Source organism: Ornithorhynchus anatinus, chromosome 2, assembly GCF_004115215.2.
Source record: "Ornithorhynchus anatinus isolate Pmale09 chromosome 2, mOrnAna1.pri.v4, whole genome shotgun sequence".
In the NCBI taxonomy this organism is placed as follows: Eukaryota; Metazoa; Chordata; class Mammalia; order Monotremata; family Ornithorhynchidae; genus Ornithorhynchus; species Ornithorhynchus anatinus.
The window spans coordinates 75,451,366-75,478,881 of NC_041729.1; the positions used below are offsets into that span (position 1 = coordinate 75,451,366).

General features: G+C 43.3%; 1 protein-coding gene and 1 non-coding gene across 13 annotated transcripts in view; one reads left to right on the top strand and one right to left on the bottom strand.

Annotated features, from left to right (window-relative positions):
• Positions 1-27,516, top strand: part of SYNE1 (spectrin repeat containing nuclear envelope protein 1) — a 518,607-nt gene that overhangs the window by 40,330 nt on the left and 450,761 nt on the right. The window lies entirely within an intron of this gene.
• Positions 12,545-12,681, bottom strand: LOC114809628. Its single transcript, XR_003757404.1, has one exon. It is a non-coding gene; the product is annotated as a small nucleolar RNA SNORA7 (small nucleolar RNA).

A 27,516-nucleotide genomic window follows, 5' to 3' on the forward strand; every position in this document is an offset into this window, starting at 1 on the left:
GCCCTCTGCATCTTGCAGAGGAAAGGGAAGTAGGGGGAGTTTGGGAAGAGTCTTGCAGGCAGGAACATCAGATAAGTTGATCCCAAATAGAATTATACAAGAAACGTTCTTCCTCTGTGTTCTGGGCAACTGGAAATGACCTCGATTAAAATAAATTGAGCACTCATGTGGAAAGGACATCTCTAGAACATGAAGAGCCCTCTCAGGGTCGCACCTGGAGAGTTTCCAGTACTCTATAATAATAATAATGTTGGTATTTGTTAAGCACTTACTATGTGCAGAGCACTGTTCTAAACGCTGGGGTAGATACAAGGTAATCAGGTTGTCCCACGTGAGGCTCACAGGCTTAATCCCCATTTTACAGATGAGGTAACTGAGGCACAGAGAAGTTAAGTGACTTGCCCAAAGTCACACAGCTGACAAGTGCCAGAGCCGGGATTCGAACCCATGACCTCTGACTTCCAAGCCGGGCTCTTTCCGCTGATCCACGCTGCTTCTCTACTAGTCTTGACTCTGGGAGGGAGACTCAAGCAGAGGCATACCCATTTCATTCCTAGCTTGGCCAGTGGCTAGTGAGTGGAAGGCAATCTGCTACCAGTCAGAACTACCCTCGACTGGGCAGTAGTGGCATGGGAGAGAGTAAAGGGTGGAGACTCAAGTTTACTGCATGGAAAGAGGCAATGGTAAACCATTTGGGTATTTTTACCAAGGAAATACTACCAGAATGATTGCAGATGGAGGTGGGTTGTGTGGGAGAGGTGTGTCCATGTTGTCACCATGGGTGGGAGACAACTTGACAGCATAAGACAGGACAGAAACATGGAGATAGTCACTGACCTATAGGCTGCACTATGTCACCAGATGTGTGTTTAATGGTGTTGATTCCATTAATAATATTGGTATTTGTAATGACTGGACCTCAATTAGTGTAGTAGTTCCATAGGACACTTTGAGAGGGGCAGTGTTCTAGGAGGGGTAATCCTAAATATTGTCCAGAAATATTTCCTCTAGCAGTATTTCATAGTAAGTCCCCAAAAACGTCAAATACAAAGTTGGGAATATAACACTGTCTCAGGCCCCATTCACAGTTCTCAAGGGGAGAAAGCTGCAAGCAATTTCTAGTGATTTTAGTGTTTTAGTGTTTTGTAAATGTCCTGAGATTTGCTTTACTTTGACAAATTTTGACTTGTTTTATGCTGTCGAGTCGTCTCTGACCCATAGTGATGCCATGGACACATCTCTCCCAGAATGCTCCACGTCCATCTGCAGTTGTTCTGGTAATATATCCATAGAGTTTTCTTGGTAAAAATACAGAAGTGATTTACCATTGCTCTTTTTGCGCAGTAAATGTGGCTCTGTGGAAAGAGAACGGGCTTGGGAGTTGAGGTCATGTGTTTTAATCCTGGCTCCGCCACTTGTTAGCTGTGTGACTTTGGGCAAGTCACTCAACTTCTCTGGGCCTCAGTTATCTCATCTGTAAAATGGTGATGAAGACTGTGAGCCCCACGTGGGACAACCTCATTACCTTGTATCTATCTTAGCGCTTAGACCAGTGCTTGGCACATAGTAAACACTTAACAAATACCATTATTATTATTATTTTTATTATTATTGTTCCCTGGGCTTCAGTTACCTCATCTGTAAAATGGTGATTAAGATTGTGAGCCCCACATGGGATAACCTGCTTACTTTGTATCTATCCCAGCGCTTAGAACAGGCACATAGTAAATGCTTAACAAATATCTTTCTTCTTCTTCTTCTTCTTCTTATTCCCTGGGCTTCAATTACTTCATCTGTAAAATGAAGATTAAGATTGAGCCCCACGTGAGACAACCTGCTTACTTTGTATCTACCCCAGTGCTTAGGACAGTGCTTGCCACATAGTAAGCGGTTAACAAATACCATTATTATTATTATCATTATTAATAAACTTGAGTCTCCACCCTTAACCCTCTCACATGCCGGTGCTGCCCAACAGGTGAGTTTACCTATGGATATTTGCCCTCACTGAAAAGTTTCTTGGATTAGGATAAATGGGGAATTTATGAAGAAGAATCATGAAGAATGCAGCTGATTTTATTTGAAGGCATAGGCAAGTTCCAGGTATGCCAGATGTGCATGTCTAGAATTTCCCTATGTCCTCTCACATAAGATCAGCTTCCTTTTTCATATTCCTCATAACTACTTCTGCCCCACGTGTCTGCTCCCCCCACCTCCACCCCCGTCTCCCAAGCTTAATAAGAAAGCAGCTCAACTAGTTTTATAGCATTTTATTTTAACTATCAGTCTGGCACCCACATTTCTCAAGACACACAGAATCAATTAAATATGCCTCCTTTCCTGGCACGGAAGGTGTAAATTGTTCAGCAGTTTTGCCATTTGCAGTTTACGTGTATAACATGGGGCATATTGCAAATTTAATGAGGACAGTTTTCTATTTTTAATTACATTAATAGATTATGATAATAGAAAGGGCCCAACTTTCCCAAGTACCTAAATTTATTCCCTGGGTAGTACGGAGGGTGGCCAGTTGTCTGATTTTTTTTTTTAATGCCATATGTTTTAGGTTTTAGCTTACTCTTCCCCTTTCTTGTTTTGTTATGGTTCTGCATTCGCTTATTTCAGTTTAAAAAAAAATTTCAACACCCGAACTACTCAACCATGGCTCTTGCCACCTAGTTCTGTGGATCAAAAGTAGCAGCAGAGTTAAGGATCTTGCAAGGAAATGCAAAGATTCTGGAGCAATGGCAGTTCAGATGTCCCTCTGAAGAAACACTAGCTTTGTGCTAAATCAGAAGGGTTCAGATAGTAGAGTCCCAGGAAATGGCTGGAACGCCATCACCTTCTGCTGTGTGACATCATGGGTGTCTCTGTACAGTCTTTGGGAGGACCATTGGACACCACCCTATTTATAAGTTAAGCATTTTAGGAGAGCCATTCACACTTTCAGGCTGCTCCATATTGATCTGTTTATTGCTTAGCAAGTCAGATGAAGTGGAGGTGGAACAAGAAACAGCAGCGGCAGTGTGGCCTAGTGGATAAAGGATGGTCCTGAGGGTTAGAAGGACCTGGGTTCTAATCCTGCCTCTGCTTTGTGACTGCTATGTGACCTTTACCAAGTCACTTAACTGTGACTCAGTTACATCATTTGTAGAATGGGGTTAAGTCTGTGAAACCCCAGTACTTAGTACAGTTCCTGACACATAGTAAGCCCTTAACAAATGCCATTCAAAACAATACCCTATGTTTCCTCAGACCCCACTTCAGAGATTCTTTGTTTTCAGTCAGAGATATTTAATGTCTACAATGTGCATAGCATAGTGCTTAGGAGAATTAAACTGAGTAAAAGACTTGTTCTTCTCCTTCAAAGTTCACTTACTTTTTTTCTCAGCAACAGAACTACAAATTCCCGAGAGATTTATGCCTACTGAATCACATTAAAAGGCCACACTATCCAGCTATTACTGTATTTGTAACTGTATGTCAGAACACACGAAGGCAAGCATCATGAAGTATATATCCAGTCTCCCATAATGATCTCTTATTCAGTTGTAATAGAAAGCACTGTACTAAGCACTAGGGTGGATACAAGCTAATCAAGTTCGTCACTGTCCGTGTCCCACACAGGGCTCACAGTCTTAAATCCCCATTTTGCAGTTGAGGTACCTGAGGCATAGGGAAGTTAAGTGACTTGGTCAAGGTCATATAGCATACAAGTGGCAGAACTGACATTAGATCCCAGGTCCTTCTGACTCCCAGCCCATGCTCAGTTCATTAAGCCACACTGCTACTTGCATAATTGTCCCACCACAAAGTTTCTCTTCAGTCTTCTTCCCCCACCCTTAGTTTTTGAGGAGGAAATAAGTCATAGTGGTATGTGCTGGGACAGGAAGAAGAGAACGGTTAGAATGTGTTAATCCCGCAGATGCCAGGTTATGTCAGGGAAGATCCTTCTTCAGTGAAACAACTGAACTCTGGTAGAAAGAGGAATAAAGTGGGGTCGTTGGAGTGCCTATTGTATGCAGCATTTGGTAAAGTACAGTATGGCCTAGTGAATAAATCACAAGGTGCCAGTGTTCTAAACCCAGCTCCTCCACTTGCCTGCTGTGATTTTGGGTGTATCAATCAATGGTCTGTGGGTGCTTAATTTGTGCAAAGCATGGGCTTATGCACTTGGGACAGAACAACAGAGTTAGTATGCAAACTCCCTGCCCACAAGGAGCTCACTAAGAGGGGGATTCAGACTTTAAATCTCTGTGCCTTATTATCCTACTCCGAAAATGGGGATGAAATACCTGATTTCTCTCTCCCTTGTAGATTGATGAGCCTTTTGAATGCTTTTATAGAATTGTGATCCGGGCAGCAGAGTGAAGTACAGACTGGAGTGGGGAGAGACGGAAAGTAGGGAGATCAGCAAGGAGGCTGATATAGTAATTAAGGTGGGGCAAGATAAGTGGTTGCAGTTTGGGTGGAGAGGAAAGAGCAGATTTTAGTGGTGTTGTGAAGGTTGAACTGACAGGAATTAATGACAGATTGAATATGTGGGTTTAAAGAGATAGATGAGTTGAGGATAACAACAAGGTTACGGGCTTTTGAGACAGGAAGGGTGGTGGTACTATCTGTAGTGATGTGGAAAGTCAAAGGGAGGATAGGATTTAGGTGGGAACATAAGGAGTTCTGTTTCAGACATTTTAAATTTGAGATGATGGAAGGACATCCAAGGAGCTGTCTGGAAGGCAGGAGGAAACATCAGATTGCAGGAGGAAACGTCAGGTGAGATCAGGGCTGGAGATGTAGATTTGGGAAACTTCTGCATAGAGATGATAGTTGAAGCCTTGGGAGTGAATGAGTTCTCCAAGAGAGTAGGTGTAGATGGAGAATAGAAGGAAACCCAGAACTGAGCCATGAAGATAGGAGGCAGAGGAGGAGCCCCCGGAAAGAAACTGAGAAGGCATGGCCAGAGAGATAGAGGAGGAGAACCTGGGGAGGATATTGTCCTATTTCTATCTCAGGCAGCTGAGAGGCTGAGGAGGATTAGGATGGAGTAGAGCCTATTGGATTTTTCAAAAAGGAGATCATTTGTAACCTTAGGCGGTTTCTGTGTCTCTCTCCCCCTGTAGAATATAAGCTAGTTGTGGGCAGGGAATGTTTCTTCCAACTTTGTTATATTGGACTCTCCCAAGTGCTTAGTACAGTGCTCTGCACATAGTAAACCGTCAGTTAATAGTGAGAATGCTGATTCAAGTGGCAGAGCTTGCTCTCTGGGTATTAGAGTAGTAGGATGGGCTCATATTACCCTCTTTGTCTTCCCTTTACTGGAGCAAGTGCATGCACCTGACCTAATCTTCAACAGCAGCAGTATTATCTTCAGTTTTGAGATGATTACCGCAGTGAATGTAAACCCTGTAGCAGAGCTCCTCTCCCACAATATCTGTGACTCTTCTGAGTGAAGGACATAGTGCTTGCAAGAGCCTAGAGGGTCATCTAAATTGTGGACATCTTGGTTCCAACTCCCTTCATTTGGATCTGTACCCTTTAGGCATTTGGTACCTAATTTTGTACCTCCTCCCAGGTCCACAGTACTTATGTATCTATCCATAATTTATTCATATTCATATCTATCTCCCCCTCTAGGCTGTAAGCTCATTGTGGGAAGGAAATGTGTCTTCCAACTCTGTTGTACTCCCAAGTGCTTAGTACAGTGCTGTGAACAGAGTAAGTCTTACATTATACTGATTAGAGGGCATTTAAAAAAGTAAAAGAATGGGTATTGGACTACTTGGAGAGTGAATGGGGTAAAACATTTTATAGAGATGTGGGTAAATCTTGTGAAATTTTTTAAAAAGTATCCTTCCCACCACTGGTAGTTGTAATGGTATTTGAGTGCCTGCTGAATGCAGTATATTGAAGTGCTTGAGAAGTACAGTTGAAGTATGGGGACTAAATGGAATCTCAGCTTGAATGCCAATACAGTGTCACTAGACTGCTTTTGTGTATTTACCTTCTAAGAATTTAAATGATTTAGAGGAAAAATATCATCTATGTTGGAAAGGCTCTGGTTGACATTTGAAAAGCTTGTCCTTGGTGAAGACCCAATATTTTATCCTTGTGTCCCCCGGGAGCTGAGAAGATATTACTTTTTGAGGCTGAATATACCCACCTTGTTTCAATATGTAATAGCAAAGATTAAATATTAGACCATTGATCCTGACAGCCTCCAAAAGGGCTCTTTCCAATAAATAACCTTTATCTGAAATGATGTAATGCATTAGTATTTGAACTCCCAAATCTGCTAAAGTGCCAAAGTATTTTGTAGCATGTTTCCTACACAGGTTATATTTATTGTTTTTTCCTTTTGAGGATTCATGTCATTTCAGCTTGATCAAAGTGTTTTATCCACAGTGCTACCAGAGCCATGCATACCATTTCATTCAAAGAATGATATTGTAATATGATAGTTTATTCATTTTGGAGAAAAGTCTGAAGTGCATATATTCTTTTTGAGCCATCTTCCAGCAAAATTGTCTAAGCCTATATTCAATCAATCAATTGTATTTATTGAGTGCTTATTGCGTGCAAAGCACTGTACTAAGTGCTTGTGAGAGTACACTATAACAATGTAACAAACACTCCCTGCCCACAATGAGCTTACAGTCTAGAGGGGAAGACAGAGATTAATCTGAAAAGATTACGGGTATGTATATAACTGCTGAGAGGCTGTGGGAGGGGGAGCAAATAAGGGAGACACAGAAGGGAGTGGGAGAAAAAGAAATGAGAGATTAGTCAGGGAAAGCTTCTTGGAGATGTGATTTCAGTAAGGCTTTGAAGTAGGAGAGAGTATTTGCCTGTCAGACATTGAGGGAGGGCGTTCCAGGCCAGAGGCAGGATGTGGGTGAGAGGAAGATGGTGAGATAGATGAGATCGAGGTACGATGAGTAGGTTGGCATTAGAGCAGTGAAGTGTGTTGGGTAAGTGCCGCAGGGTGGTCTTTGTTAAGCAGGTACTATGTGCCTAGCATTGGGCTAAGGCCTGTGATAGATATACATTAATGAGATTGGACAGAGTCCCAGTCCAGTATGGGACTCACTGTCTAAGAGGAAGAAAGTGCAGAGATCTTATCCCCAGTTTACATATGTGGAAGCTGAGACAGGAAAAGATGTAACTGACTCGCCCAAGCTCACACAGCAGGCAAGTGACAGAGCTGGGGCTAGAACCTTCTGAATCCTTCTGAATCCCCAGAGCTCTTTCCTATTACGTTAAATGTCACATGAGCAGTGTGGCACTTAGTTATGTAGTCAAGTGACGCATAGTAATAATAGTGATGGCATTTGTTAAGTGCTTACTATGTGCCCAGCACTGTTCTAGGTGCTGGGGGTATACAAGGTAATCAGGTTGTCCCACATAGGGCTCACAGTCTTAATCCCCATTTTACAGATGAAGTAACTGAGGCACAGAGAAGTTAAGTGACTTGCCCAAAGTCACACAGCTGGCAAGTGGTGGAGCCAGGATTAGAACCCATAACCTCTGACTCCCAAGCCTGTGCTCTCTCCACTGAGCCACACTGCTTGACACCACTCCCTTGTGTGGTGTGTGCCAGAAGTTCTGCTGTCCGTAGCCCTGCAAATCAAGAGACCTGGGTTCTAAGGGAGTGTCAAGTGGAGGTCTGCAAGGATCCTAAATAATAGTAGGCTAATGTTGGGAGAAGAAAATTATTGTTCATTCATTCATTTAATCTTATTTATTGAGTGCTTACAGTGTGCAGAGCACTGTACTGAGCACTTCAGAGAATATAGTATAACAATAAGCAGACACATTCCCTGTGCACAATGAGCTTACAGTCTAGAGGGTTTCTACCAAGGCAACTACTTCCTGGGTGGTGAAAATATGGCCCAGCCTTGACCCTAGTCTGAGATCACTTTGGCCATAAATGGCTCTTAAAAACGAACTTTGTGTGTGCGTTTCACCTTGTGTGTCCTGTCCACCTACTCATCTGCTGCCCTGGTCAGGGATCATGTCTACCAACTCTGTTGTATTGGACTCTCCCAAGGGCTTAGTACAGTTCTCTGGCCACAAGCAGTGCCCGATAAATACTGTTGATGGTAATCTAGTGGCAACCTAACAGCTGGCTGGGATGGCAGAGTGACAGTATCACTGCCCAAACCACTATCACTGATCAGTCCCTGGGACAGGAATGTTGGTGGTTATACTAGTGGATTGGACCTGGGGACAGAGCAAGGACCCAGGAAGGGGGTGGCAGAGCTTGGGTGCTGGGAGCGAGAGACTGGAGCCAGGCGGAGAGCACCAAAGCAGCCATGCTGAATAGCGCTGCCTCCCTGACCTTTCATGAAAGAAAGTGAGGTGGGACCCATGATGTCCGACCCCCAAGGGGAGTCCACTGCAGCACTTTCTTTGCCCAGAAGCAGCTGGCTGTGAAGTTTGCTCTGGGTAGATGGGAGGTACACTGCTCACCTCATTGGTTTACCAAAAATATTACTCTGCTCCACCTCCCTCCCTGCCCCACAGCACTTGTGTATATGTACATATTTATTATTCCATTTATTTAATTAATGATGTGTATATATTTATAATTCTTTTAGTTTATATTGATGCTATTGTTGCCTGTCTACTTGTTTTGTTGTCTGTCTCGCCCCTTCTAGTCTGAATCTATAGTTGGGTAGGGATTGTCTCCATTTGTTGCTGAATTGTACTTTCCAAGCACTTAGTACAGTACTCTGCGCGCAGGAAGCGCTCAATAAATACGATCTAATGAATGAACAAGGTTGAGGGCAACAGGGAGGGACATACAGTATAATTTTGAATTACCTGTAGAGCCTGTTCATCTTGTGACTGTTTCTGAAATGGGAAACTGACAAATTACATTTAAACCTATTGGAAAAGTGGCCCATGCTATAATAGTTCACCTTGCAGACGTATCCTGGTAAATGCCAGTGTAGTCGTCATGTTCAAAATATGAGTTGAGCAATTGGAATCTCATGGAGTCTGAGTTGTAAGCTTTTTCTCATAGAGCTTGTTCCTATCTCTCTACGTAAGAATGTGGACAACAGATATGTTCCTGGATTTCTAGGGGATATTTTGTTATTATTATTATTATTATTATCATCATCATTGTCACTATTACTATCTTCATCCTTTTAAGGTCAGAGCCCAGTAGTCAATTATACCTCAACACATCCCGAAGAAGGATGGAAAAAGATAAAAGCAGACCCCCTTCTAGACTGTGAGCCCGTTGTTGAGTAGAGATTGTCTCTATCTGTTGCCAAATTGTACTTTCCAGGCTCTTAATACAGTGATCTGCACACAGTAAGTGCTCAATAAATATGATTGAATGAATGTGCCCTCCTTTGATGGCTTCTGTAGCCTCATTCCAATACAGAGGACTGTCTCTGTAAGGGCAAGAGGGTGGAGGAGAGGTGGACTAGTGTTTTGAGATGGGATTTAACTAATTCATTGCTTAAGTGTAAGAGGCAGGGGGAAGAGAGATAGATATGTGGTCATCTCTTTCTCAAAGTGATATTGCCCAAATAGATCCAAGTAAGAAAGGATGTGGGAAGAAAAAAGGGGAAGAGGACATGAAATAAGAGGAACTTGCCTAAATTATTAAGTTCTCTTTGTGTTCTTTTTTGCCTAAACAGATTGGTCCTCATAGATATTTTGGTCATCATTCTGCAAAAATATTCAGCTTGCCTCTGATCTCCATTGTTTATAGCCCCTTCGGCAGGCCATCTTCCAATTCTAGACCATCCATTCTCCTCAACCTCTCATAGTTTCCCATTGACATTATAATGTTATGGGTAATTGACACTTTAGATGCGTACAATGTTTACATAAGAGGTTCCCATGGTTGTGAGTCACAATTATATGCATGTCCCAGGGCTGAAGTGGCAGTTGGGGTGAGATATAATATCGGGATATTAGAAATTAATCGGGAAAGACCTTTTGAGAAGCTGTGATTCCAGAAAGACTTTGAAGATCTTCTCAAGCTCTGATCTGTCAGATTTGGAAGCAGTTTCATGCAAGGGGAAAGAGAGTGAGCGGGAGATTAGTGATGGAGAAACTAGAATGAACACAGTGATTATGCTAGCATGAGAGGAATGAAGATTGTGAAGGGGTGTGTATTGAGAGAATAATAAGTGGATAATTAGGAGGAGAAGAGCCGCTGGGTTACCATAAAGCCAGTGGTTAGGAATTTCTGCTTGATAAAGAGAGGAAGAAACTGTGTGGCCTAATGGACAGAGCACAGGCCTGGTAGTCAGCAGGACCTAGATTCTAATCCTGGCTTGCCACCTGTCTGCTGTGTGACTTTGGGTAAATCACTTCACTTATCTCTGTCTACGTTTCCCTCGTGTATAATGGGGATTAAGACTGGGAACCCGATGTGCGTCAGGGACTGTGTCCAGCCTGATTCATTGTGTCTACCCTGATTCGTTTGTGTCTTCCCTGGTCCTTAGTACAGTACATGAAAAAGAGGAGGGAGTTGAGGGGTAACTTCAGGGTTGTGGGGTTCAGACACAGGGAAGATTTTGGTGCCTTCACTGGAGTGATTTAAGAATGTAATTAATAGACAACAGCCCTTATTAGTTTACCTTGCTTGGTGCAAAGACATCGTTCACTCTATTAACAATAACCTGGTAGAAAACGAGTTTGTACTGAAGATGAAATTTTAAAAATTTAGACCATTTACAATATGAGACATCTGCATTTAGTCTGGAAAGTACTCAACAGGAGAGTAGACAATAAAACGAAGGCTTAGGTTACATTGAGAGAAGGGTACACAATGGACAAGTTTCTTTATCAAGTTTGCAAAGTAAATCAAAAAGTATGGTTGTGGTCCTGGTAGAAAATTTGGAAGGTTACTAAAATCTTCAAAGGATATATTTCAATTAGAAAATATGTTCAGTTATTTTATCTCTATGTATTTGTGTCAAATAGAGTTCAAAGGAAAATGTGCGTTATACAAAACTGAACCTGTAAACTTTTACTATCCATCCTTATAATTTCAAATGAAGCTCTGCTCCTTCACTCTATTTACACCTTTGAAAGAAGATTTTTCTTTATGACTCACACAGTTTGAAATCTCACCAAAATTAAATGTTGTTAAGTCTATTTTTGAAGAAAATGATGGTGGTGTTTGCCCAGGGAAAATTTAGCAGCAGCTTGAAAAAAGTAATGTGATACACATGCATTCTAATGGTATCCTATATGATATACTCAGACATTACTGTCCTTTGACTTTTGGCAAACAGTAAAATTCCCAAGGTGGTAGTAGCATGGGACATCTTTTCATGTGAGTGTATCTTCACACAGCGTCTTCCCCACTTGGCCCAGGGCTCAGGACAGTTGACAGTCAACAGTGTGTCCCAGTAGATGTAGGTCAATCATCGAAGGTATTTACTGAGCACTTACTATGTACAGAGCCCTGTACTAAGCGCTTGGAAGACTGACTACAGTACAACAGAATTAGCAGATATGCTCCCTGCCCCTAATGAGCTTACAGGATTGGAAGTCCCGAGACCTGGGTTCTAGTTCCAGCTCTGCCATTTGCCTGCTGAGTGACCTGGGGCAAATCAGTTAACTTCTCTGTGCCTCATTTTTCTCTTCTATAAAAGGGGGATTAAGTATTTGTTCTCCCTCCCCTTTAGAATGTGAGTCCCATACAGGATAAGGACTCTGGTAGACCTCATCATCCTGTATCCACCCTAGCACTTGGCATAATCATTGGCATATCATATGCACTTAGCAGATACCATAATTCTCATTTCTTATTGCAGCAATTGCCTAGTGATGCTGGTAGTTAGGCACTATTTTCCTCTGCTGCCAATATGCTTGGGCTTTGGGAATGTCCCAGAGGCTCTCTGGGCTTCATTGGAGTAGTAAAACAGTGATAATGAGCACTTCCTATGTGCAGAGCACTGTACTAAGTGCTTGGGAGAGTACAATGCAACAGAATTAGACACGTTCACTGCCCATGATGAGCTTACAGACTAGAGGGAGTTTAGAGTAGAAAACTCTGAAGTCATTTTTGAAAGTTAACGGAACTTGGAGCATCAAGACTCTAGAGGAAACTCCAAGGCAGACAAGTAGTATGTAGTTGGTCCATGAACCTCCATGAGTATGAGGGAAGGGCCTGACTTTATGTTTACATTAGATCTAGGCAAAAAATGTAAAAATAAAAATATGCAGTTAGGCATTGTTCATATTTTAATAGTTGTGGTAGTGTACTCGGCATGCCTTAGCACATAGTGACAGTTTTCCAGGAATATATACGTTAAGTATAACCTTATCTTGTCTTGTGCTGTTGAATCATCTCCGACCAATAGCGACACCATGGACACATCTCTCCCAATGCGCTCCACCTCCATCTATAATTGTTCTGGTAGTGTATCCATAGAGTTTTCTTGGTATAAGTATGGAAGTGGTTTACCATTGCCTTCTTCCACGCAGTAAACTTGAGTCTCTGGTGTCGACTCTCTCCCATGTGTCGACTCTCTCCCATGCTTCTGCTGCCCAGTTCAGGTGAGTTTTGACTTGTAGCAGGTTGCCTTCCACTCGCTAGCCACTGCCCAAGCTAGGAATGGAATGGGATGCCTCTGCTTGACTCTCCCTCCCGTAGCTGAGACTGGTAGAGTACTGGAAACTCTCCAGGTGTGATCCTGAGAGAGGATGTATAGTCTTCAACAAATATGTAATACATTGTAATGGTGGAAAACTCAACCACTCCACATGGTGACATTGAAGGAACTTTCCATTACCTTATTTTGACACCAGGAGGAGGTTTATTCATACATACAAAGTGGATGGCCCAGGTGTTTCCTAAGCATGACTTTAGTGAAGAACCTCCAGCCTCATTGTTACCGTATATCTAGGGTACCAAGAGATGCACTTGCTTTGCTGATATGATTGCTATATCCTTGCCATTTTGGAGTTAAGGTTTCATTGAAGTTAAGGTTGTTAGATATGATTGTCTGTATCAAAATTAGCTGCTGCCATTTTTCTGATGAAATACGTTATTTCATAGGAAGCATGGCATGGGAAGTCGCAAACATGGGAAGCAGCATGGCTCAGTGGAAAGAGCCTGGGCTTGGGAGTCAGAGGTCATGGATTCTAATCCAGACTCTGCCACTGGTCAGCTGTGTGACTGTGGGCAAGTCACTAAACTTCTCTGTGCCTCAGTTCCCTCATCTGTAAAATGGGGATTAAGATTGTAAGCCTCATGTGGAACAGTCTGATTACACTGTATCTACCCCAGCACTTAGAACAGTGCTCTGCACATAGTAAGCGCTTAACAAATACCAACATTATTATTATTTGGAGAAGCAGTGTGGCTCAGTGGAAAGAGCCTGGGTTTGGGAGTCAGAGGTTATGGGTTCGAATCCGGGCTCTGCCACTTGTCAGCTGTGTGACTGTGGGCAAGTCACTTCACTTCTCTGTGCCGCAGTTACCTCATCTGTAAAATGGGGATTAACTGTTAGCCTCACGTGGGACAACCTGCTTCCCCTGTATCTCCCCCAGCGCTTAGAACAGTGCTCTGCACATAGTAAGCGCTTAACAAATGCCAACATTATTATTATTATCATTATTATGGTTCTTCTACTATTTTTCCTAAACTGTGCTTGTCCTGCTCTTTGATGAAGCTGAATTCTGAAGTTGCTCCCATAATTGTCTCAAATATTTTGCATAATTTTTGCAACCCCAAAATGGGGATATTACAGGACGAATTGTCTAGCCAGGCGGGGAGCAGAAGGAGTAGAGAGGAAAAGAAAAAAAATAGGGGAGAAGGAACAGGAAGGTAAGGGCACTTATTGCTATTACATTCTTGCCAACGCTGCACACTCAATTAATTACAGTAACCTCCCCCATCTTTCTCATTTCCCCCACCCCTCACCACCTCCTCAAGTTTCAGAAAAGAAATCAGGGAGGTTTGAGATTGTATCAAGGGAATCCTGTCCCCCCTTTCTTTTAAATTCAGCACATGCTGCTATCACTTTAGAAAACAAGAATCTCCTTTTCAGATTGAGGGGATGTGGGGATTTTTGTGGTAGAGGCAATTATGTGAGTATATACATATATTTGTGTATATATTCATTTGTAAAGCTTTTATAGAATTAAATAGGAGTGCTATGGAAATGGGGAAAATGTTCAGGGAATAAGTTCGGCTGTCATTGTTCTCATGATTATTATCATTTTCTTATAAGTTTTGACTTTATTTTTTGTTGCCTAGAAACTGCAGGCTTCTTCTACAGTAGATTTTCATAAAATAGTTGAGGTTTATCAGGCTCAAATTTGTGGCCATTCTTTCACCAGATCTCCCCTTTTCTGGGCAGCCCTTACTGAAAACCGCTGGCTCACTAGCCTAAAGTAAACCCTTGAAATAGACACATTTGCTAATCTGATCATGAATACAATTGGTTTGATTTCAGAGACATTTCAATTGTTTTCTCATTTGGGCCATATTGGGTATCCAAATTGCTGAAAAACAATAGTGTCAAAATAGTGAATAGGAAGTGAAAATGCATCCGTTATGGACAGGGATTGTCTCTATTTGTTGCTGAATTGTACTTTCCAAGTGCTTGGTATAGTGCTGTGCACACATTAAGCACTCAATAAATACGAATGAATGAATAAAATACGTTTTTCTTAAATACATTTTTTTCTAAGATATATTTATAAATGGACAGAACACATTTGTCAGTAAAATTTATATGGTTATATTTTTCTAATAACCCTGAGTTAAAAAAACAAAACCACTCACAACCCTAATACATTTTATGGTTTTCAGGTAATCAGTGGTATTTATTGAGGGCAGGGCACTGTACTAAGTAAGTGTGTGGGAGAAACGATACAACAGAGTTGGTAGACACGATACAACAGAGTTGGTAGACACACGGTTCCTGCCCACAAGCATCTTACAGTCGAGGTTGAAGACGCTGATTAAATCAGCTCAAGATCTCTGCTCCTTCTTTCTCATCCTGATTCTGTATTACTTTGGTTTGAAACAGAGAAGCTCTTCACTTTGGGATTAGAAATTTTATAAATTCATTTATAAAAATGACTAAATTGCTTGATGAAAAAGAAAGTCAAAGATGTGCAGAGCCATTCAGAAGGAATTAACTTACCACAAGGGGATTTATGAAGACCCTAAATTGGAAAGTATTTTCACTAAAGGTGAAAGGTGAAAAACCTTTATCATAGGTAACAGATCAAGCCTCTACTTCCACCACCTTATAACAGGAATAAGAATTGTTTCAAAACTCATTTAGTTAGTATTGTGATAAGCTTTAAACTACTTCAATATAGAATAAATCAAACTCATGTTTAATGTTTTCAGAATATTGCATATAAAGGAAATTTGTATTTTTCCAGATGATTTGGAATGAATCCCAATTTATAACATACTAGTCTGTGGGAAAATATATCCGTTGGTAGAGCTGTTTGTTTACATCCATTTTCTCAAGAAATATATTATGGCTACACTGTTAGGAGAGCCTGTATTACATCATCAGTGGTATTTATTGAGTGCTTACTGGGTGCAGAGCACTGTACTAAGCGCTCAGGAGAGTACTATGCAACAGAGGTGTTAGGCACTTTCCTTGCCCACAACGAGCTTGCAGTCTTAAACTACATGTTTAAACGACATGTTCAACAGTGTCAAATGAATTTTTGTATTGGTTAAATACAATAGGATGTATGCACTTAATTCCCAATGTCACCTGAGAACTTAAATGTTAGCTTGTTTGAATGATTATTAAAATTACTTTTAGTGTAGTAAATAACAATTTTCCTTATAAATTATACACCTCAGCATTTGTTGGCAACAACAGGCTTGCTACAGTTAGTCCTTAGGGGACCGATTATTAACACTGCAAAACAGAAGTGTGGTGCCAAAAACATTTTTTGAGTATATATTTAGGAGTATACAGAATAGTCCTGGCAATTTGACTTCTAAATAATCATGCAAATACTGTACCAAATTGTCTGCATCACTGGGATGCCCATAGGGAGTACAGTCTTCTCAGACTGAGTGGTAAATCATTGCCTAATTGTAATAATTTTAGCTTGGAATGATGTTTCACACTATATGATTTCTGAATCAAAGTGCCTATTTACATTTCAAAAGCCTGTTTGAAGAAAGAGCGCCTTAGGACTAAACTAACTGGAGACTTGGCACCCATCTAACCTTTGGGATAATGAACTGCTGAACATTTTACATACTTGACATCTTACCGCAAACTGCCCTGGCAAGCAGAAAATTTAAGAAGTTTCAGTTTAATATGCTGGAAGCCTACTGGAGTATTATTTCTTTTACAAGGAAGTGAGCGAACAGTAGAAATAGGATTAATAGGTTTACATCTGCTGCTTCCACGAGAAGCAGCGTGACGTAGTGGCAAGATCACGGGCCTTAGAGTCAGAAGGACCTGGATTCTAATCCAGACTCTGCCACTTGTATGCTGTGTGACCTTGGGCAAGTCACTTAACTTCTTTGTTTGTCAGTTACTTCATCTGTAAAATGGGAATTAAGACTGGAAGCCCCATGTGAGACATGGGCTGTGTCCAAACCTGACTATCTTGTATCTCCCCCAGTGGTTAGTTTAGCTCCTAGTACATAGTAAGCCCTTAAACAAATGCCATAAAAGATTAGTAAATTACTGTAATCCATTCCATTTACAAATGCACAGTTCCTGCAGTTAGTCTTTAGACAGAACTGATTATAACTCCAAAAGATGGGCAATCCAGATTTATTAAAACAAGAGCTATCTTAATGTTCCTAACAAAAGCTTCATTATTTTCATCCTTGTATATTCTTGATTGGGTGATGTTCACTGAGGTCTAGAATAATGACAGAGCCCTGCACATACTAAAGGGAATTTTGGCTTTTTCACCAAATTCCACTTGAACAAATATAAGTGGGTGACATTTTGTTTATGGTACTTTAGCGCTTAGAACAGTGCATGGCACATAGTAAGTGCTTAGTAAATACCATTATTATTATTAAACATTTATTGCGTGCCAGGCATCGTACTAAGTGTTGGGGTAGATATAAGCTAATCAGGTTGGACAGAGTCCGTGTAACACATGGGGCTCACTGTCTGCAGCCCCATTTTAAAGATGAGGTAACTGAGGCACAGAGAAGTTAAGTGACTTGCCCAAGGTCACACAGCAGACACGGGGTGGACCTGGGGTTAGAACCCAAGACCTCTGACTCATAGGCCCTTGCTCTTTTCATTGCTTTAAACATAAATAGTTACTGAACTGTTTTGAAATGAGAAATACTGTAAGCGCAAATACTCTTTTGTTTAAAAAAATTACTGTTCTTAGGGAAGTTAGTCTTCTCAATTTTACCAAGTTAAAACTTCGTAATAGCTATCCAGGAATGAGGCAGTGTTTACCCTCTATCAGAATGAAACGCCGTGACAGTAGTGACTATTTGAGGTGACTAAGGTCTTACACAAATTGCAGCTTCTTTTAAAGTTCTTATGCATCACTGAATTTGTTACCACTTTTTTTCTTGGCAAGGAATTGAAACTCTTAGTCATCCCCAGTGACTAGAAATGAGCTTTCTTTTCTTAATCTAGAATTTCCCCATCTTGGCCCAGACTGAATAGTTCTGATTGAAAGGTGACATTGGCTCTCTGTCCTTCATATCAAGAGCTGTATTTTATAATTTTAAATCTTATGGAGAAAAAAAAGCTTAGTTGACACTCCATGAAAGGTACAGGGTCTATTTTCTACATGTAAAATTGTTTTGTAATTAGTATCGGTTGAAGAAATTTTAAGGTCATCTCACTAGTTTTCACTGTCAAAATTCTTTGTTACCTTGAATTGAAGAGTTAGTCGCAAGTAAACACTAGGAATAAAGCATGAACCTGTCATTAATTAATGAATTTCAGCAGAGTGTATAAAGTAACATTCTCAATTTCATAGAGCTGTTTTTCCACAGAAAGGTCAAAGATTTGGCTATGTACTATCATTTAGCTGTTTCCCTCAGTAGTCTGCCAGGCATTTGACAACACTTGGAGCACTCTGTAGCTGCCTCAGGTGGAAATGTGCGTGTTGGTGGGTGTGTTTGTGTATGTTTTCGGGGGAAGGGGTGACGCAAGGCTTTTGTACCAATGATTCACTCTTTCTCTACACAATTTCCTGTCTGCTTAAGCAGGACTAAAATCCTGACTGTTATTTTGGCCATTGGATGACCAGTTGTAGGAAATCAAGATCAGTGCACAGACCTAATGCTGAATGGCACAATATGAGTATTGGGGGTTAGAGGTAGTAGAAACAAAGGCATGTGCATTTAATAATGATGGTATTTGTTAAGTGCTTACTTTGTGTCAAGCACTGTTCTAAGTACTGGCATAGGTGCAAGCTAATCAGGTTGGACACAGTCCCTGTCCCACATGGGGCTCACAGTTTTAATCTGCATATTACAGATGAGGTAACTGAGGTACAAAGAAGTCAAATGATTTGACCAAGGTCACACAGCAGACAAATGGTGGGGCCGGGATTAAAATGCAGATCCTTCTGAATCCCAGTGCTCCGCTCCACTAGGCCAAGGTGCTTTAATGTGAAGATAGGGAAATGAGCAACTTTGCTCATGATACTAAGCCCATTCTCTGCCCCAAGTGAGAGAACAGGAAACTGGGAAGCCTGTGAAAGGTGTTCTCTGCCCAAGTCCATGTGGGGCCTGAAAACTTGGCCGCGACAAATTTTCCTGTGAAGAAAGACCAAGACAAGCTGGCCAATCTCCTGCAGACCTCAGGCTTGGTCCATGGCTCTGCACATTGCACTCAGTATCAAAGGCTTATTACACAGGTAGCTGCCCTGAGGATAACGAGTTACAGGCATGCAGTACTAAAGTTGGCATCCCTTACCTCCCCTTCATCATCTTTGGGAAGCTCCTTTATCGACGCAGTTCCTCCTCTTCCATCCCTCTTCTGGTTTTACAGTTCATATGTTAAGCCATGTTCTCGGTCCAATTAAGGTCACCACTTGCGGGTGAAACTAAGGGCAACCTCTCGTCCTGATTTTTCTGCTGAGTTTGTCTTTGGCTTCATAGCTCTTTCAACTTAATCGTATGTCTACCCCTCCACACATATGTCTACAATTTCCCATCCTAGCCTAGTTTCCTTATCTGGTTTTGCTGTAGCTGTTCTCATAAACCGGTCACTCCCTCTTCGTGGTCTCTGCATCTCCTGCAACCCACAGAGTGTTGGGGGGCGGAGGGAAGAAGATAGACCATTGCCTTCTGCATTTTATTCAAGGGCAAAACATTGTATGGGGCAGGGCATAGGGTGGAAAATGGTTGCAAGACTGATGTTGAGGCCTGAGAGGGTCACCTCTGTATTCCCCCTCATATATACCTATTGTTGTACCTTATAGGTTATGAAGGTGTTGAGCGTTGTGACAATTTATGGTTCTAATATTATCCTGGTCTACCAAGAAACCTAGATATTGATGCTGCCCCCAAGCTATAGATGCCTGTGGGAAAATCAGAAAGATCCAGTTCAGTTCCTGGCCTTCTTGCCCTGGGACTTGTCTGCAGGCTGGGGCAGCTACCTCCCAGTAGGGAAGCCAGGTGTCTAGTTTTAGAACAGATAGTCGGGTTTTAGCTGGCCGTGTGGTTCCAATTTGGTACCCAGTGCTGTTATTTCTATGTCATTAATTTTCAACACTGAACTACCTCTGATGTGGCTTTTGCCTCCAAAGTTGTGTGACTCAGACATCCAGATTTTGTAGGGAAAGTGAGAGTCTTGAACAAATGACGGGTTCAGGACTATCCCCCAGAATGTACCCCAGAGGAATATTCACAGGTTTTGCATATGTTGATTTTGACATACCCATGTTGCATTGGGTTCCTGGCATCATCATTATCAATGGTATTGAGCCTTGCTGTGTGCAGAGCGCTGTAATAAGCACTTGGGAGTGTACAGTGCAATAGACTTGCTAGACACATTCCATGGCCACAACGAGCTTACAGTCTAGAGCAGAATACAGTTAATGTAATAACTATTAATGTGAAGCAGCATGTCCTAGTGGATAGAGCATGAGCCTGGGAGTCAGAAGGGTCTGGCTTTTAATCTTAGCTCTGCCATGTGTCTGCTGTGTGACCTTGGGCAAGTCACTTAATTTACCTCATCTATAAAATAGGGATTAAGACTGTCAGCTCTGTGCAGGACAGGGACTGTGTCCAACCTGATTAGCTTGTATCTACTCCAGCGTTTAGAATAATGCTTGGCAAATATCATTATTATTAGTAGTATAACTTTTTTAATATGCAGATATGAACATAAGTGCTATGGAATTGATGTTGGGGTGAGTATCAAATGCCCACACACCGCATATATAGGTGCAATAATGTGTGATGTCACATGAATCTCCTTATATTTGGGAGAGCTGTCACTGACCATCAGATATGTCCAAATTCTGGTGGTTGGGACTGCTTAGCCTTTTGGGCATCCATTCCATAACGGGAGAATAAAACCTACTCCTAGCTGGAGCAGTGTTGCACTAGCATTAAAATTGAAGCAGTACATTGCTAAATCATTCAACAGCTACATTTTCCTTAATTTGTGTGGAGTTGGTAAAAATCACAATTGTGGTACTTTAAATGCTTGCAGTATGCCGAGAACTGTGCTAAGTGCTGAGGTAGATACAAGGTAATCAGGGCAGACACAGTCCCTGTTCTACATGGGACACACAGCTTGGTGGTAGAGCTCATGCTTTGCAAATTTGAGGCCTCTGGTTTGATTCCCGGTATCTTTAATTTGTGTTTTCCTGCTAGACTGTAAAGTCACTGTGGGCTTATAACTCTGTTCATTCAGTTGTACTTATTAAATACTTACTGTGTGCTGAGAGTACAATACAACAGTAAACAGTGACATACCTTGCCCACAATGAGCTCAGTCTAGACTGGGGGAGGCAGACATCAATGTAAACAAATAAAATTACAGATATATACATAAGTGCTAGGGGCTGGTTAGGTGGGAAAGAGCAAAGGGAGCAAGTCAAGGTGACACAGAAGGGAGTGGGAGATGAGAAAAAGTGGAACTTAGGCTGGAAAACCCTCTTGGGAGAGGAGATGTGCCTTCAGTAAGGCTCTGAAGTGGAGGAGAGGAATTGTCTTATTTATTTGAGGAGGGAGGGTGTTCCAGGCCATAGGCAGGAGGTGTGCTTGGAGTGGATGGTGAGACAGGTGAGATCGAAGCACAATGAGAAGGTTAGCACTAGAGGAGCGAAGTGTGTGGGCTGGGTTGTAGAAGAGAGAAGCGAGGTGAGGTAGGAGGGTGCAAAGTGATGGAGTGCTTTAAAGCTAATGGCGAGGAGTTTTTGTTATATTGTTATATTGTACTCTATTATATAGTATTCTCCCAAGTACTTAGTATAGTGCATTGCACCCAGTAAATGCTCAATAAATGTTACTGATTGAGGGAGGGAGGACAAAAATCTTATCTTCATTTCACAGATGGGGAAACTGAGGCACAGAGAAGTTAAGTGATGCAGATGCACAGATCAAGCAAATGGCAGAGGCTGGATTAGAACCCAGGTCCCATGACTTCCAAGTCTGTGGTCTTTCCACTAGATCATGCTCTGTTCACAAGTATTTTGGTTCATTTACTTGGGGGCCACTAGTGGCTCAATGGAGCCTTGATCTGACAGAACTAGATGTAAGCCATGAACTAATTTGCTAAGGTCACTTTAAATGTTGCAGGACCAAGTGGACACTGTTTCTGCCCTGCCTTTCATTTCATTTCAAAATGCAAACACTCCTGGTCCTAGGATTAATCTGTTAGAGACATTCTTGTTTTTATCTGTGCTCTGTTTCTAAACACTGGAACTGGAAGCTATAGTGAGATTTAGCTGGGACAATACCAAATATATTTGTGTTATAGGCCATCTTGAGAAAAAAAATCCAAAGCATAGGTGCCAACTTGTTATTGTGAATGCGGTACTAAAAAGGGGGTAGGGGTCCTGGGTAGGGGTGGTGGTGGGAAATGGGATATCAAAGAGCCACCCAAGCCAGAGAGCACCTATTTGAAGTATTTTCAGGGCTGATTGGAAATTCTGAGACCTTGTTAGAGTTTTGAGATTAATGAGGCTTGGCGTCAGCTCAGAGCAGTGGGGGACATTCCCGCCATAGAACTGAATGGCACTGTCCCAGCTACTTGGTACCAACCTCCTGCTGCCCCTGTTCACTATAAATGCTGGTGCTCCCAAATCCAGGCTGGAGCATGATCTATACAAGGCAAGCTGGGTTTTGTTGTTTGGATATTCCAGAAGGCTGGGTGAACTTTAATTCCAGGTTTTCTCCCCTGTTTCTCACTCATTTGGTCACCAGAGAAATAGCATGGCCTAGTGGAAGGAGCACGGCCCAGGAGTTGGAAGGACCTGGGATTATCGCTCAATAAATACAATTCATTTCATTCATTCATTCAATAGTATTTATTGAGCGCTTACTATGTGCAGAGCACTGTACTAAGTGCTTGGGATGAACAAGTCGGCAACAGATAGAGACAGTCCCTGCCGTTTGACGGGCTTACAGTCTAATCGGGGGAGACGGACAGACAAGAACAATGGCAATAAATAGAGTCAAGGGGAAGAACATCTCGTAAAAACAATGGCAACTAAATAGAATCAAGGCGATGTACAATTCATTAACAAAATAAATAGGGTAACGAAAATATATACAGTTGAGCGGACAAGTACAGTGCTGTGGGGATGGGAAGGGAGAGGTGGAGGAGCAGAGGGAAAAGGGGAAAATGAGGCTTTAGCTGCGGAGAGGTAAATGGGGGATGGCAGAGGGAGTAGAGGGGGAAGAGGAGCTCAGTCTGGGAACGCCTCTTGGAGGAGGTGATTTTTAAGTAGGGTTTTGAAGAGGGAAAGAGAATCAGTTTGGCGGAGGTGAGGAGGGAGGGCGTTCCAGGACCGCGGGAGGACGTGACCCAGGGGTTGACGGCGGGATAGGCGAGACCGAGGGACGGTGAGGAGGTGGGCGGCAGAGGAGCGGAGCGTGCGGGGTGGGCGGTAGAAAGAGAGAAGGGAGGAGAGGTAGGAAGGGGCAAGGTGATGGAGAGCCTTGAAGCCTAGAGTGAGGAGTTTTTGTTTGGAGCGGAGGTCGATAGGCAACCACTGGAGTTGTTTAAGAAGGGGAGTGACATGCCCAGATCGTTTCTGCAGGAAGATGAGCCGGGCAGCGGAGTGAAGAAAAGACTGGTGCGGGGCGAGAGAGGAGGAAGGGAGGTCAGAGAGAAGGCTGACACAGTAGTCTAGCCGGGATATAACGAGAGCCTGTAACAGTAAGGTAGCCGTTTGGGTGGAGAGGAAAGGGCGGATCTTGGCGATATTGTAGAGGTGAAACCGGCAGGTCTTGCTAACGGATAGGATGCGTGGGGTGAACGAGAGAGACAAGTCAAGGATGACACCGAGATTGCGGGCCCGAGAGACGGGAAGGATGGTCGTGCCATCGACGGTGATAGAGAAGTCTGGGAGAGGACCGGGTTTGGGAGGGAAGATGAGGAGCTCAGTCTTGCTCATGTTGAGTTTTAGGTGGCGGGCCGACATCCAGGTGGAGACGTCCCGGAGGCAGGAGGAGATGCGAGCCTGAAGGGAGGGGGAGAGGACAGGGGTGGAGATGTAGATCTGCGTGTCATCTGCGTAGAGATGGTAGTCAAAGCCATGAGAGCTAATGAGTTCACCGAGGGAGTGAGTGTAAATGGAGAACAGAAGAGGGCCGAGAACTGACCCTTGAGGAACTCCAACAGTTAAAGGATGGGAGGGGGAGGAGGCTCCAGCGAAGGAGACCGAGAATGACCGGCCAGAGAGGTAAGAGGAGAACCAGGAGAGGACAGAGGCCGTGAAACCAAGGTGAGATAAGGTATGGAGGAGGAGGGGATAGTCGACAGTGTCAAAGGCAGCAGAGAGGTCGAGGAGGATTAGAATGGAGTAGGAGCCATTGGATTTGGCAAGAAGGAGGTCATGGGTGACCTTAGAGAGAGCAGTCTCGGTAGAGTGGAGGGGACGGAAGCCAGATTGGAGGGGGTCTAGGAGAGAATGGGAGTTAAGGAATTCTAAGCATCGATTGTAGACGACTCGTTCTAGGATTTTGGAAAGGAAGGGTAGTAGGGAGATAGGGCGATAACTGGAGGGGGAAGTGGGGTCAAGAGCGGGTTTTTTTAGGATGGGGGAGACGTGGGCATGTTTGAAGGCAGAGGGGAAGGAGCCCTTGGAGATTGAGTGGTTAAAAATAGAAGTTAAGGAAGGTAGGAGGGCAGGGGTGATGGTTTTAAGAAGGTGAGAGGGAATGGGGTCCGAGGCGCAGGTGGAGGGGGTGGCACCTGCGAGGAGGGAGGAGATCTCCTCTGAGGATACTGCAGGGGAGGATGGGAAAGTAGGGGAGGGGGTTGTTGGGGGGGAGGGGAGAGGCGGAGGGGTGACTTTGGGGAGCTCAGACCTGATCGTGTTGATTTTCGTGAGGAAATAGGTGGCCAGATCATTGGGGGTGAGAGATGGGGGAGGGGGAGGAACAGGGGGTCTAAGGAGAGAGTTAAAGGTCCGGAACAATCGGTGGGGGTGACGGGCATGGGTGTCGATGAGGGAGGAGAAGAAGCTTTGCCTGGCGGAGGAGAGGGCAGAGTTAAGGCAGGAAAGGATAAATTTGAAGTGTGTGAGGTCGGCTTGGTGCTTGGACTTTCGCCAGCAGCGCTCAGCATAGGCGTAGGAGGCGGACGGAGGAGGTGATCCAGGGCTGTGGGTTAGTGGAGCGAGAGCGGCGGAGGGAAAGGGGGGCGAGAGAGTCGAGATGAGTAGAGAGGGTGGAGTTGAGAGGGGAGACCTGATCGTCGAGAGTGGGAAGAGAGGACAGGGCGGCAAGGTGAGGAGAGATGCTATTGGAAAGATGGATGGGATCGAGAGAGCGGAGGTCTCTGTGGGGCAGTAGCGAAGATTTGCAGGGGGAGGGAGTGTGAGAGATGAGGCAGGTGAGAAGGTTATGGTCAGAGAGAGGGATTTCAGAGTTGGTGAGGGAGGACATAGTGCAGCGGTAGGAGATGACGAGATCGAGGGTGTGACCGAGTCGGTGAGTGGGCGCGGTATGGTGGAGGAGGAGGTCGGCAGAGTCGAGGAGGGATAGCAGGCGGGCAGCAGAGGAGTCGTCGGGTACCTCCATATGGATGTTGAAGTCTCCGAGGATCAGAGTGGGCAGAGAGAAGGAGAGAAGGAAGGTGAGAAAGGGGTCAAGGTGGTTGAAGAAGTCGGAGGTGGGACGGGGAGGGCGGTAGATGACAGCGACAAGTAACTGGAGTGGGTGGTAGAGGCGAATGATATGGGCTTCGAAGGAGGGGAAAGAGAGGGAGGGGGGAGGAGGGATAGTGCGGAAGCGGCAACGGGGCGAGAGGAGGAAGCCGACGCCTCCTCCCTTACCGGTGAGTCTGGGGGAGTGGGAGAAGGAGAGGCCTCCGCTGGAGAGAGCGGCGGCGGAGACCGTGTCTTCGGGAGAGAGCCACGTTTCCGAAAGGGCGAGGAGGAGGAGAGAGCGAGAGAGGAAAAGGTCATGGATGAAAGGTAGCTTACCTGTAATAGAGCGGGGGTTCCAGAGGCCACACTTGAAAGTAGCTGTGGGTGCAAGGGGGGGAGGGGGGGAAGGGTGGGGGGAGGGGAGGGTTTTATTGAGTGATTGATTTTAATCTTGGCTCTGCCACTTATCTACTGTATGACTGTAGGCAGTTAACTTTTCTGTGCCTCAGTTACCTCAACTATGAAATGGGGATTAAAACTGCGAGCCCCATGTGGAACTTGGATTGGGTTCGAACTGATTAACTTGTATTTACCCAGCTCATAGTAGAGTGCCTGGCACATAGTAAGCACTTAACAAAGAAACAAAACAAAAGAAGTCCAAAACAATGAATGATATTTATTGAGCACTTACTGCATGCAGAACACTGTGCTAGAGTACATTACAACAAAGTTGGTAGACATGTTCCCTGCCCACTAGTGAAGAAAGAGTGCACTAGGTGAGGATGTCCAGATGTTCCAGGTTTCAGCTGAAATAATATGGATGATTTAAGGCTGTCAGTAAACTTACTATCTGAGATGAGATTGCTGGGGTAGAATAATCCCACAAATTTGGAAAATTGAAAATGCAATAGAACTGAATTTCTATTCTACTATTTTTATCTGACCAAGGGGTACATAAGACTAATTTTTATCCATTTCTAATTTGGGCCATAGTTTAAGAATGCAGTTTTTAAAAATTTTAAAACTTCATCCATTCTGTATCCCTTTAGTGCTTCTAGAATATCATGGATCAGAGCATCAGTTAAATATTACATACTATATAGAGTAGTATGTATAGATAGCCAAGCTTTCAGCTGGCAGGAAAAGAGGACTCCCTAAGAACATCATGGTTAGGTGAACTTGACAGAGTTGACAGGCCTGATTCAACTACACCTTCCTTTTAATCTTGACTTCCTAATGTCTCTTGTCATGCTGGGAAAATATTTTATAAACCACCCCACCACTGGTGTATGTCTGACGGATTTAAAAATTTTTTTTACTCTGTCAAGCAGTGGTGCTCAATGAATACCACTTGGGAGACATAATCTGTGCCACCTAGGAGCTTATAATGCAGTTCGGGGGACAGTACTAAAATAAATTACATGTAGGAGAAGCAAATGAGTACAAGGACATGTTCATAGGGAAGTAGTTGGATCTTTCTTAGAACTTGAGAAACGGCGTGGCTTAGTGGATAGAGCAGGGGCCTGGGAGTCAGACACATCAGCCATTTTTGTTGTATTGTACTCACCCAAGTGCTTAGTACAGTGTTCTGTACTTAGTAAGCACTCAATAAATACCATTGACTTATTGATTAACCTGGCTTCTAATTCCAACTCTGCCACTTGTTTGCTCTGTGGCCTTAAGCAAGTCACTTAACTTCTTTGTGCCTCATTTGTAAAATGGTGATGAAGTCTCATGTGGAACATGGACTGTTGTTAACATGATTAGCGTGTATCTACCACAACATTTAGTATAATGTCCGTCACATAGTATGCGCTTAAATACAATTAAAAAGAGGAGGCCACCTTTGGCCAGTCACCTTTCTTCTTCTCTTACTCCTCTTCCTTTACCCATCTCTTCTGCTTTCTCTTCCTGTTGTGTCTCCTCTTCATCCTGCTTCTTCCTTCTTCAGTCTGTGGAGCTTGGCTGTTCACTCTTGCTCAGCAACCAGAAACCTCAGTTGTGGCTGCAGTCATCATCACTGAGGCTCCTGAAGATAATCAGGACCCTACACTTCAATTACTCAGTCGATGGCATTGATTTAGTGCTTTCTCCGCACAGAGCACTGTACTGAGTGCTGGGGAGAGAACAATGAAGTGAATAGACACCATCCCTGCCCTCAAGGAGCTTGGAATCTTGTAGGGAAGACACATATTCAAATAAATTACAGGTATGGAGAGCCTTAGAGTATAAAGAGAAATAGAGTGTAACTTTCGGGGTTAAAGAACAGGCTGT